General features: G+C 43.2%; 1 long non-coding RNA gene across 1 annotated transcript; it reads left to right on the top strand.

The window, feature by feature from the left end:
- Nucleotides 1-738: 738 nt before the first annotated feature.
- LOC139828227 (uncharacterized) lies at nucleotides 739-12,454 on the top strand. The gene is made up of 2 exons (XR_011739603.1): nucleotides 739-821; nucleotides 12,385-12,454. It is a non-coding gene; the product is annotated as an uncharacterized lncRNA (long non-coding RNA).
- The last annotated feature ends 640 nt before the right edge of the window (nucleotides 12,455-13,094 follow it).

Below are 13,094 nucleotides of genomic sequence, written 5' to 3'. Positions count from 1 at the left end.
AATTTGTGACAAGCGTTGCCACTGAAATGACGTGGCAGACATGTCTGTCAGGACTTGGGCTGAGGCCATCAGCATGTTCCAGATAAGTAATGGGAGCATCTCTCACCCCCTGGGCTGGTGGTCTGTTTGCATTTCCAATATAACCCCTCTCTCTCACTCCCTCTCTCCCTCCCCTCCCCCACTTATATGTATTAAAAAATATACCTATAAATATAAAAATATAGGCACCTTATATATAGCTATATTCTATATGCATATTGTAGGTCTCTTTCGCTGCTCTACGTTAGACTTTGTTAATAAACGTATTATTCATGGGGTTTACATATAAATACACATGTGTATATATATACACAAATACATGTACATGTCTATAATTTATAGTAAAGGTACTTGCACCTAATATTATAATATAAAATTTCAAATTCCACAAAGTGGTTATTTATTTTCATCTAGATTTGATGTAAACTGCACCCTTTTTACATTAAAGATTTTGAAAGCGATTGTTTGAATGTGTCCATGTCTGCATGCTTACCACTTCTGGAAAATCAGCCTTTGTGGGCACACTGATGTTGCCGTGTTCTCTGTTAATGGCTGTCCAAGTCTAAAGACTGACCTAAGCAGGCCCAGTCTTGAAAGTCTTGGTCTTTGTTTTTGCTTGTTTATGTTGATTTGGAATATATTCATAGGTGAGATCCCTGGAGGCTGGCTTACTACTGAGATGGTGTGAAACCTGTTGTGTAATTCAACATGGCGCGTTCTGGGGAGCAACCAAGCTGCCAGGACTCTTACTGCCACCCAAGAGACAAGGATCTCCAGTGCTGGTGAGTTTGGAGAAACTTTTAGCAGCTATTCTTAATATGCGCTTTTCACTAATACCTAAAGTTTTGGTCTCAGGATCAGCCCATCTTTGAATTATATTTATAATATCACATCAGAGATGGAGTATATCAAATTATCAGCAGCCTAGAACTAGCATTAGGATTTGAGGAAAAACTCATTAAAATAGGGCAACATTATGACACAAAGGATCTATCAATTACATGTACTATGGCTCCCTTGGACACCTTCTGCTTTCTGCTGCTCAGACATATACATTAGGACTAGATGTATATCGACATCCCTTACTCAAGTGTCAAGAGGTAAAGCATCATTATCTTTCAGCCATAAAACCACAGTATCCACTCGTTTTCCCTCCTAAAGGTCAGATGCTTGCAGCCTGCATGTACTGTCCCTAAAATGAATGCCACATTGTCATCAGCATTCAGCACCACGGCTGCAGAATAAAGGGAGCCCAGCCAGCCACATGAGAAAGAGGAGATAAAAAGAAACCATAAAGCAAGAATAAAATGCCTTAAGTCTGTGCTGCAGACTTTTGCCCTCCCTCGCTAATCGATAATCCTCCCAGTGCCCGTTCTCTCCGCCGCATGACTGGTGAGCAGGACGGGCTGTGGACAGACTGGCAGCCGCCCAGACACACGGCACAACCCCAGCCCAGGCAGGCTGGGGCAGCAGTGGAAGGTCAGGCAGCTTCTCCAGCCAAAGGCTTAGCAAGCACTGCTCCCACCACACAGAGAACTCATCCTTCTTAGCTCTGCCAAACCATAAGAGAGACCCTTGCCCCTCTTCCCCTCACTGGAAATTTAGCTTCACGGCAAAAGGTTTCTGTGCAAAAGTTGTCCTTTCCAAGGGGTGTGGAGATGGAGAGCCGCAGGAGCCATAGGGATGCTCCACATCCGGTGGCACCTCTCCATGCTCTGCATCAGACTGTTAATAAAACCATGTTAGTGGTGGAGTTTATTGAGGGTGGACCCTGGGCAGGCTGTTCCCCCACCATGCTCATCGGTGTTAACAGCAGCAATTCACAGGATGTTCCTACCTCTTAAGGCCAAATATTCTGTCTCATATCCCACATCTTAAATCATATTTTTTGACGTGAAGTTACCATCTCACTTGAAACTCTGAATGGGCGTTTTTAAATTCTACTTGGGATGATTAGTTTGACTTTTTTTCTTCTGATCTGCGGCATATTCATCCTTCAAATTAAAAATAAGTTAGAAAGGTGTGTAATCTGAATCAATCAACAGCTGGGAAAAGAAGAGCACAACCTGCTTAGACATCTAAACTGCCCTGGAAGAACTGAGCAATCCCAATCCTTCCCTTGAAGCCCTGATGTGAGGACAGTGGCAGTGAAGGTAGAAGGAAGACACTGTGTGCTGAGAACCCCAGTGTTACAGCTGTTCACACAGAAAGGAATGAGCCTGATGACAGAAAATGCCACTGAAAACAGTTAACATATAGACTGAAGCCTTTCTGCCTCCATGTGTGCCTACCAGAGAGGTGTGCCTCTGCCTGAGCACCAGCTGAGACCTTTGTGCTCCTCTGCCTCTTTTAGTCATGAGTTCTGACCACTTTTGGTGGGGTATGTGTGGTGACAGGACCATGCGGGTCACACTGGGGACATGTTTCTCTTACCAAGGGGAAGAGCTGCACCATCCTTGGGTACGTGAGCACCCAGAGCACGAGCTGCAGCAGCCTGTGCCAGCTGCACTGTGGATTGGTCTTTTCAGAAGGTTTGTTTTTAATAATTGTACAACTGCTCGTGTGTTTAAAGGAGGGAATAGATTTTGAGATGATTCCTGCTCCCCTTTTGCCCTGTGTATTCGTGGGAGCATGGCAGAAAGGTAGCTACTAGTGCTCAGGGGAAAAAAGAAGTGTAATGGATTGGAAAAGCGTATACTTTACTTTGAAAAGTTCATCCACACGTTTCTGAGTAGTTTTCAAAAAGAAATCTATAAATGCTACATAACTTTTTCATGAATATGGCCTTTAGCTAGACTGAACTTCCAAAAATGGGTTTGAACTACTACAATACTGTATCCTGGCAGCTCCCAGTGTAAGAAAGCCGATGTTTGTGTGCTTCCAGGAAACCACTGTGATGGCTGTAGATGAACCTAAATAGTGGGAGATACAGAACCAATAATCTCTAAATGATGTATGAGACTTCGGAATGGATTTATCCCTCTCATCCCAGTTCTGAAAAGCTCCTCACCAACAAGTGTCTGGTTTACTCCCTTGCGTGTGGCTGCAGAGCTGAGCGACGCACCTGCTCCTGTTTCTGCAGGCAGCCAGTGCAGAACTTTGGGGAGTTTGGCTTCTGGGTTAGCATGTTCCTACCGTGGCAAATCTCCCTGCAGAGGTGCCCGAGGTGGATGCTGTGTGCAGGACCCCCACAATGCAATGCCCAGTGCACATGCTGAACACTGAATACACTCTTCTGAATAGGCTTTTTATTTAGATAGAAACGAAGAAATGAATGAAAATCTGATATTCAACATATAGGCAGGCATAACTGAAAGGATGGAATTCATCCTTTGACCATTGTTCTTGCTATTTTACTTAAAAATGTGAGTCTTTGTCATGTTTCTTCTTGCACACTGCAACTTTTGCGTCTCACATTGCAAGAGTTATTTCATTTCTCTATAGAGCTACAGTCAAAGGACACGTGCATGGGAGACATAATAATTTTCAGGGATTTTTGTTTCAAGCCATTAAAGCTGAAAGACATTACTCCCTTTCCAAAGCTTTCAGAAAATAAGCAGATGAAAGCACTGCGCTTTTTGTTGTTCTTGTTCTTCCACTTGTACAAATAACACATAATAACACCTACATTCGAAAACTGAGTTTTTTGCCCTTCATATCCCAAAACAGTATAAATTGAAGTAGTTTAGATCGGCTATTAAAAATTCCTCTCTACCTTTGCCTCAATTTGCAGCAAAGCAATATGGCTCTGGTAGACTGAGATTAAGGATACATGGTATTACTGCATAACCTATCATCATATGAAATTAGATTCTCTATCACAAACAAAAGTTTTAGCAGGATGAAATTATGATTCTGTGAGCAGGTCTCCTGCTCTGGCATCAACATTGATGCAAAATTGATGAAACTTCCAAGTGAAATTGCATTATTTGATCTTCACAGTCCTGGAATAACATAGCCTAAAGCTACAGTTTCTGTAAACTTACTTTGCACAAACGACTTAGCCAGTACTGATGTATTGACATGGTGTGCCCATGAATGACATTAGGGCTACTTAGAAAAAAGACAAAATAACAGCAAAAGAATGCAGCAATTGGTTCTGAAATTACCTTTTTCCAGTGAACCTCTCTGAAAAATTACCTTTTTCTGCTGAGTCTCACTCAAAAATTACCTTTTCCAACTGAAGCTCTCTCAAAGTGCCTTGATGTTAAGCAATATAGTTTTTAGTTGAAAATGTCACAAGGCCATGAAAAGAAATTGATAGAAAATTTCAGGGTTCCTTGTTGATATTTGAAGCAGCCTGTGGATTTTTATTCTTTAACACAGATCTTCTCTGCTGTGCTACCACTTTGATTTCTGTATTGCCAAAACCAGCATGTTTCTAGGCTTAATGGCTTCACCGAGAGGAATGTGAAGGTGATTTAGTTATTGCTGTGGAGGTGATGTTACCAGTAGGAAACTGGTAAAGAGATGTCTTCTGAGCCCCTTCCAATCACATAGAAGGGGGTAGCTTGTTTTTAATCCTGAGAGAGAATAAATAATTTCTCTAAATGTCTTCTTTTTCAAGGCATATATAAATGCAACAGCACTCTGATTATCTGAACAACTTGGGTGAAGGTGTTCAGATATTTGTCTACATATGTGGCTGAGAGGGAATAGTGATCCAGAGCTCGTGGAAATCAATGGAAGGGCTCCCACAGCCTCAGCGGGCTTTAGCTCAGACCTGTAACTGGAAGTTAAGAGAGCAGGTGACTGCCAGCAGGAATTTAGAGTGGAGGATTGCACAGACAGGGATCAGGTTTTTCTATACTTGATAAGACTGAAGCCTCAGGCTGTTCGTGCGGGTGGATCTAACACCTGTACACAGCCTCAGTGAACTGTGGCAGGCAGAAGAGGCAGTGTATTAGCAAAACTGGGAGGCAGGAGACACCGAGATTAAAGGTATGGCCACCTGAATAAGATGCCATGAGACAGCTACGGGATAATTTTACAGTGCATTGGCAGTAACTGCATGTGTGCAAGTTCTTACTGCGGTAAATGCAAGGTTACCTTTCTCTGAGGAGTAAGGTGCTTTGCAATTACGGAGGGGTAAGTGCACAGATGCAGGCAGTTACTGCAGGGGAGCTGACTCTCTGCAAGCTCTCACACTTGTAATGCATTTGTGTGCTCATGACAACAGGGGCAATTGAGTACTTGGTCTAAACTAGTAATAGAGACAGAGAAGCCCCTCCAGGTTCCTTCTACCTGTCCTGGTGGGACTTTCACCCCTTCTGGTCTTTAGGAAGTCCTGGGCACTCCAGCTGCCTGCATGCAGCCAAGATAACACGCTGCATCAGACTCACAGTACCGTCACAGAGCTGGCACTTGTGCCACATGTTCCTTTGTGCCGTACCCAGCTTTGCAGTTAAACTGCAGCCTACCTGGAACACACAGCACTGGACCTGCCATGCGCTGCTACTGGTGTGCTCTTCCCAACAGGCCCGTGGCCGGTTCCTGGAGGAGCTGCCTTGAGACATCTGTCTATTCCTATTGACCGTGGAGGGACACCAAAGGCAGCGATGGCTGAATGGGACAGTTCTTTCACAAAGGTGCAGGAACAAGTGCTGGCAACTGGTGGCATGGATGCTCTGGGTTGGTACGAATGAGCTGTTGATATGAGATTAATTTTACCTCTGAAATGCAGTGCAGGACCAACAGCTTGTGGAGACAGTGAACAAGGAGCTGGCCAGTAAAAGGGGAGAAATGGAGTCTTAGACTTTGTAGCTCCCAAAATGCCAGTGGCTCCAGCTGGATTTCATGAGCAGGAAAGTTGTACACAAATCATTATTTTAAACATGACTTGTCTGAAACAGGTAAATGACAAATAGGTAAATGAATTATACACAAATTTATTAATGTTAAGAAGATGAGTTACAAACCCCTTTTGGTTGTGTATTGTGCTACACAGGGAACAGAACAATGTATTTAAGAGAAGATACTTGAGCATCAGCTGTTGTTGGGCAACAAACACTGCAAGATCAACTTTGAAGTTTATATGTAAGTTATATATTGAACAGATTTAGCCAGATAAAAGCCTACAGGAGGAACAAAGCACTTCTCATAGAAACATGCATCTTCTTATGTAAGTTCTTGAAGCACCATAAAATATATTACAAATTATGGCATTTCAAACTGGTTCCCCTGAGTTTCTGAATTCAGAGCAAGCACAAGATTAAACAGAACCCTTCAAATTGTGAATTTTTTGCTTCCTTGAAAAAAAAAAAAAAAATCTATGCAATACCTTCGTTGATGTCATGTATATTGACTTAAATTATTGGTCAATATTCTCTGCCTGTGGCTCTGACATTGTTACCGGGATTGTAACTACAGCTGGCTGGAAACAGATGGTTGTGTATTGTGAAAGCATTTGAGGTTTCAGAATTTGTTTTCAATATCTATTAGTGCAGAAAAATGAACCCTACTGTATTATTGCACTAACTGAAGTTTAATAAAAGTGCTGGAGTCTCCATGACTCATTTTGGGGTGTATGTATGTGCCCTGGTAGCTGTGAAGGGGTGCTGTGCTGTGGGCCAGCACAGAGTGTGCTGGCTCTGAGCACCACCAGGGCAGAGGTAGAAGGGTCATAGGGATCCAGCACAGAAACATCATTTTTGCATAGTTTTGAAACTGGTGGTTGCCTTTGCCAGTTCTCCCTCAGTTCACAGGAGGCTCAGGAGGCTTTTCCAGCAGGGGCGGGAGGAAGGATGCAAATGTAAGTATTTCAGCTTACAGTGTAACAGTAATATACAGTATGCAGATGCGGTAACAGCGTTTGAGGTAGGGCAAATCTTTTTGGTGGTGGATGCTAATTGTTTGTGTTTTGGTTTTTTTTAACCCTATTTTCTTGTGCTAGTCCAAACCTTCCCAAGTGCAAACAGTTTGCCATCACTGATGGGGGGAAAAAGGATGCACCTTTCCACATGTGGCTCAGGCAAGGAGCTTCTACCTTTTAACCTCCAACCAGCAGCGAGGGGCCTTGAGGGTGGTGCTAGTACAGGAGAGCAGGTACCTGTGCCAAAGCCAGTGCTCTGCAGAGCAGGGTGCAGTGACAGCCAGGCAGCTCATAGCAGAGGGTTCCCAAGCAAAGCCTGCAGACACCAGCCTCCATGCAGGATTAGTGCCTCTGCTGTAGATCTGAGGCTGGGAAGCCACATCATGTGTTTTCAAGCCCTTCTACTTCTTCCCAGGAAGGGGAGTGTCCCTGTCAGAAACATCACCCAGTGATTTCTTCAGTAGTCCCCCCACAAGGATGTGGCGTGATACCACACAGAGGTGTGACTCGTAACAGGCAAAAAGGATGGTTTCTATGGTTCTATGAAAACCACTTAGAGAAATCACATGGCTACACTCTTTCCCAGTAAATGTCCTACAGTTTCCCTGAAGGAAAGAGTACTCTGAATCTTTTAATTTAAAACATACAGGATGCGTTTCTTCCCAAGTCAGCATCCCTTTCAGAGGAGTCAGCTCTGGGAGCCTGCAGCCCAGCCGGGTCTTCCTCCAGGTCTGCCTTGGCTGAGCCAAGCCTTGGGCAGTTTTCAGGGGCCACATGCACCCAACACACCCTGACACCTCCGGGAGGAAGCTGTTCTGTTGAAGGAATTGTCTGTTTGTTAATCGGGAGACGCAGGCCAGCTCTTAGCGATAATTAACATGGTGCACTCAGGTATCCTGGCATGGAGAGATCACATTTTAACACTCAGCTTCATTTCATGCTGAAACAAATCTATTATAACCTTTGGCATTTTACTCATTACTGCCTCGTTAACCTGCTAATGGACTCATCACAGGACTCATGTATGTAATTATACAAAAGTCAAGAGGAGAAGTACAACTCTGTAGATTTCTGAAATCCATTCCAATAACCAGGAGCTCTTTGGGGAACTAAATTTTGAGGCAAGCTGAATGCTGCTGGATCAGTTTGTTGTTATTTTATAAAGACAGGCTGCGGCTCTATACCTTGTGCATCTGAACCCCAGAGTGATCAGGAATTTGCGGTACACAAGAAGTGTAGGCCACAGCAGTGGAGGTCCCCCCTGCAGAACAGACTAGGTAAATGTACTGCCGTTGGAGATTTCTACAAAGTTACATGGGTAAGAAGGCTGTGATGTCGCCTGTCCTCTTAGAATTTTACATTTCTTAAAAATAAATATATGAAGTATAGAATAAAACAGGGGGACTGATGTCATTAATAGTCCAGGTAGGATACTATCAAAGTGTTTGTGGTTCCCCACGTACATTAGTGGTGGAACATGCTTTCCATAAAAAAAAACCAAAAAAAAACAAAAAAACAAAACCCGGTAAAATAGCTGCACTCCAAACAAATCCCCCTAAATAAAATGCCCAGGTTAAAGACCAAGTCCCCTAATAACCTTGTTTTTTACATCACATATATATTTAATGTTCTTTCAAATGTTCCTGACATTATTTTCCACCTAACAAGGACCTGAACAACAGGCTGCATGTCTTCATTCGCAGTAATTTCCGAGTCTGTATCAGTGCCAGGGCCTATTGCATTTTTGGTAGCTCTCCTGTAGAGCCAAGCGCCAGATGCATGTGAGGTGGAGAAGAGCAACGCCCGAGGAATCCAGCCGGCAGATTCCAGGGCCGAATCCCCTGAGCGGGCATGCAGCGCTACCCCAGCCCGGGAGTCCCGCCGCGGCCGAGGGGTGCGAGTCCCCGCTGCTGTTTGGGAACCCACCGCTAGATGTCCCATGGATTGAACCGGAGGGAAGGGCCGCTGCGTTTGCCGGGGCAGCCTGGCGGTGGGGGCCGGCGAGCTCCGTAGCGCCGGCCCCGGTCCGTGCGGCCGCGGCGGGAGCAGCTGCCCCGAGGGGTGCGGCGCGCCGGTTCGTCTGCGAAGAAACAATTACAGAGATCCTGCACAGCCCGATTTCAAGCCCGTGTTCCAGGGCATGCGGCACTGCACGGGTACAGACGGAGCCCTGCGGTAAGAACAGGCTTTGGTGAAGGTTTTAGCTACACAGAGCTACCTGCCGCGGGATCAAGCTTTTCCCTTTTCAAGGACATACATTTTTAATAGAAGCAGGTGTCATTTTTTTTTTTTCTTTTTTTTACATGACAGGACACAAGGCTCTCTGTATTAATTTCCAGGAGGCTGAAGACAAATTGTAGTTTTTATTTTCTCTCATAGTCTGCGTGTGTCCTGGGTTACAAACTGGGCCAGCCCAGTAGTTCAGAAACATGAAGCTGGCATGAGCTTCTCCAGATCTCTGCCAGGACCTGAAGGGGTCCATAAATCCTTTTTCATAGTCATGTCTTTTATGATCAAGAAACGTGTATTTTTTAAAATGCTGGGAGAAGCAGAGGAAGCCTTTATCAATACCTTTAAAAATCCATTTTAGATATAAAGTCTAAAATGCTGCACTTCTTTCCAGTGCCTCTGAAGGAGAGTCCCAGATTGAAAGAGAGAGAGAGAGGTGTAGCCATCATGAAGCCTGTTTCCCAGAAATACAGAACTGGAAATGGGGAGACAAACGATGTTCATATTACACAAACACTGTGGGTGAAAAAAAGTGAGAGTTTATATAGTCACCTGGAGCCAGTTGCCATGGACTTGTTCTGTGTGCTGGAAACCCTCTGACAATACCTATCTGGCTGAAAAAAAAAAAAATCAGACCTGATAGTAAAAAATATGCAGCTAGTATTTATGTCTTGCCCTTTAAGCAAAAAAAAAAAAAAAGAAATATGAGTTATTGTATGATAGTTTATATATTACAGGGAATATGAGACCCGCTTGATTAAAAACTAGCTGAAAGAATAAACCTGTTTCAAAGCCCCAGTAGATTAGTTTATATAAGGCCGGGGATTAAGGATCTCTCCAATGTCATTTGCCATTTTTTTGGCGTGTTGCATTATGGCACCCTTGAAGCTTTCTGCCCTGGCCATAGGCAGTGACATCCAGTAGTGAGGGTAAAAACGATCAGCTACTCGCTTTTCTTCCAACTTCTAACCTTACCTGATAGCAGCTCAGAACATGGTTCTCCTCTGTGACAGCCCTTGGGCTGTTGAGCACTTGTAGGCAAACTGCCACCCAGCCCTTCACCCGGCAAAATGGGGGAAAAGCAGCAGAAGAATTAAACATTTCCTTATTATGTTTTGGTTTATTGGGTTGGGGGGGGGAGTATTTTGGGTGGTGGTGGGGGGGTGTTTTGTTTGGTTGTTTGTTTTTTTTTAAGGGGAACTTTCTGGGTTTATTGCAGTTAATTTGATTTACCAATATCCGAAAGGAGACAAAAATGCAGTTTAAAACCACAAACCTTCAGTACCGCAGCAGAGCCCAAATCCCTGCAAATGGAGCTGAACCCTGGGCTGCTGCGAAGATGGTGGGAAGGCAAAAAAAAAGTCATTTATGGAGGAGGAGGAGGGGTCTGGCAGTGACATTGGCTGTTGTGCCTAACCATGCTGTGTGAAAAACCTTCTTTATTTAACAAATTAATGTTCGCACCATTGCTAAACAGAAATGTAAGGCAGGTGTCTCTGAGCTGGGAGGTTACACCGGTCCCCTGGGTGTCTGCGAGCGTGGAGCCAGAGCAGAGCAGGACAAGCACTTTGCGAGGTGACTTGGAGACAACTGCTGCTTCCAGCTGCTCGGCTGGCTTCCTGGGGAAAGAACAGGGTGGATTTGAAACTGTCGCTGAGCAAAAGGGAGAACCAGGAGGAGGGAGCCTGAGGAGCAGACCGGGCTATAGCTGCTCAGGGGGGCACAACAGCGCCGGCAAAGTCCCCCCCAAATCACACAGGGAATTAGCGTGTTGATACGGATATATCAATGGCTGATGTCCTTTGAGTTAAATAACAGAATAAACGTGGGTTTGCAATCTTAACCCCCCCCCCCGTCCCGCCGTGTTTAATGAATTTTTAGCTCAGGATGAACATAGATAATCAGGCAAGTCAAACAAGAGGAATTACATTTTAAAATGAAAAATAATTAAACCTAAAATATAGACTCTCTGTTGTATAAGGAAATGTAAATAACCTCTGCGAAAGAGTGTAGGAGTACACTTGCTCAGCTTTAATAGTCACATACATCAGCAGACAAGGCTTATACAAATATTGTCTTTCATTATAATGTAGAAAACATAAAGCTGTGTCAGGAGTAATAATAATGTCTGAAATCTATTGGAAAAAAAATTCGAGATTTGCATTCAGGAATTAATTTTTAACATAGATAATAATTCCAATTAATTAGATAAAATTTAAAATGGTGTATTAGAAAAACATTATTTAAACATTCAGTACAAAGCAAAATTTTCTTCTGACTGGGACATGCTGTAATTGTGAGAAAACATTCAGTTACATTTGATATTGCTCCTCTGAAAACTTAAGAGAGAAAATTTTTGTGGCTGAGACTTGAAACTCTACAATGCCGGCCTCGGGTTTTCTTTGGGTTGTTCTTCTTTTTTTTTCCCTCCTTTTTTTCTTTTTTTTGGTGAGCATACATACTATTTCTTTTTTTTTTTTTTTTTTCTTTTCCATTCCTCTGTTTAGAAATAAAACAGTGAACAAGAGAGGCAGCACCTTTGGTAGACTGAGCTGTGACACCCCATAATCTTTTGATACTGCCTTGATTCCTAATTGTGTTTTTCACATTTTTTAGCGAAAGAAATATAAAAAACATCAGGAAAGTAACCTATATTATTATACTTTAATGTGATGTTCTACTTTTCTGTTTGTAGTTCGTGAAGTTTTTGTCTTACTTCATTAAACATTTAATAAATCACTGCCAGTTTTGTGACAGATTTTAACCATAACACAAACAGCAGGAGGTGTAAACTCAGTTCAATTCGTATAGGCATATAATATCCATGTCGACATCATCATCCCCTCAAGGCATATTGGCAAAACAGCCAATGGAAGCTAAGCTTTTTCCGACAAAGCTTCGAAAATAAAGTTTTCTTCTTTTATCTTACTACAAATCAATTGGAGCCCTTACAGCAAAATCCTATAAAATAACTTCAAACACCGCTTCTTAGTCTAAAAATTTGTATTATGGCTAAAACTCTTTGAAGTTTTATGACTGAAGTTTGGAGAAAAATGATTTAAGTGCTATCTGCTAGACATCAGAGTGTCAAAATTTCTCTCAGTTTTCTTGACACATAAACTGCTACCGACTGTATGTTTTGTAGTTGGTGTTTTGGGTTTTTTTTTCCTTCCTTTCTTTCTTTCTTTTAACCACCTAACCCAGCTTGCTTGATAAAAGTTTCTTAACTGCAGTTTATCCCATTGAATTAATACCCTTTCAAGCTTTGGCTTAAAATAACTGATTACTTTATTTTTGATTTTTAGGTCCTCTGACAACGCAGGTGGCAAAGTGGTGGGGAAAAGAGCCGCTTTGCAAGCATCGTTTTGATTTTTTTAACAGAAAAGGAGCAGACAAAGTGCCCAAAACAATGCGTTTGCAGAAACCACAGCCAAGTCCCTCCTCACCCCTGGGTTTGGGGCAATATAGGAAGGTAGTCTGTTGTGGTGAGCTGCTTTGCAAGGGGGAAGAACTACTCCTCCTGCAGGAAAAGCTGTGGGGTAGGTGGCTCATAGGACACCTAGAAATGTTGGCAGTAATTCAGGTTTCATGCTGCTCCTTTTGAAACACATCAGTGAAACGGACCCCAACCACATTCCCTCACATGCTGCAGCACAACACTGGTGAGCGGGCGATGATTAAACACTTTCTGTTGTTACTGCGGTACCCGAAGGCACGGGGAGGCAGGAGCAGGGCACATCCCGGCCACTGTCGTCAGCCCTTTCCATCAGGTGGAGGGTGATTCTTTTAAACCAAGCACCCATCATTGCCCTGAGTGCGCTGGTCTGTGTACAAATATTAGGTTGGTGCAAAAATAATTGTTGTTTCGGACCGTGAATTTTAAATAATCATAACAAGGCTCAAGCACATCTTCATCAATCAAAATAGGAACCATTACAATCAACACAGTTTTGCCAATGAGAAATAAGTTTATTTATTCGTGTAAAAATTCTTCCTTCGAGATTTGACGAACTCT

The sequence above is a fragment of the Patagioenas fasciata genome, chromosome 6 (assembly GCF_037038585.1).
Source record: "Patagioenas fasciata isolate bPatFas1 chromosome 6, bPatFas1.hap1, whole genome shotgun sequence".
NCBI classification, from domain to species: domain Eukaryota; kingdom Metazoa; phylum Chordata; class Aves; order Columbiformes; family Columbidae; genus Patagioenas; species Patagioenas fasciata.
The sequence above is the reverse complement of the archived record's forward strand: the minus strand, read 5'-3'. Positions and strand labels throughout refer to the sequence as shown.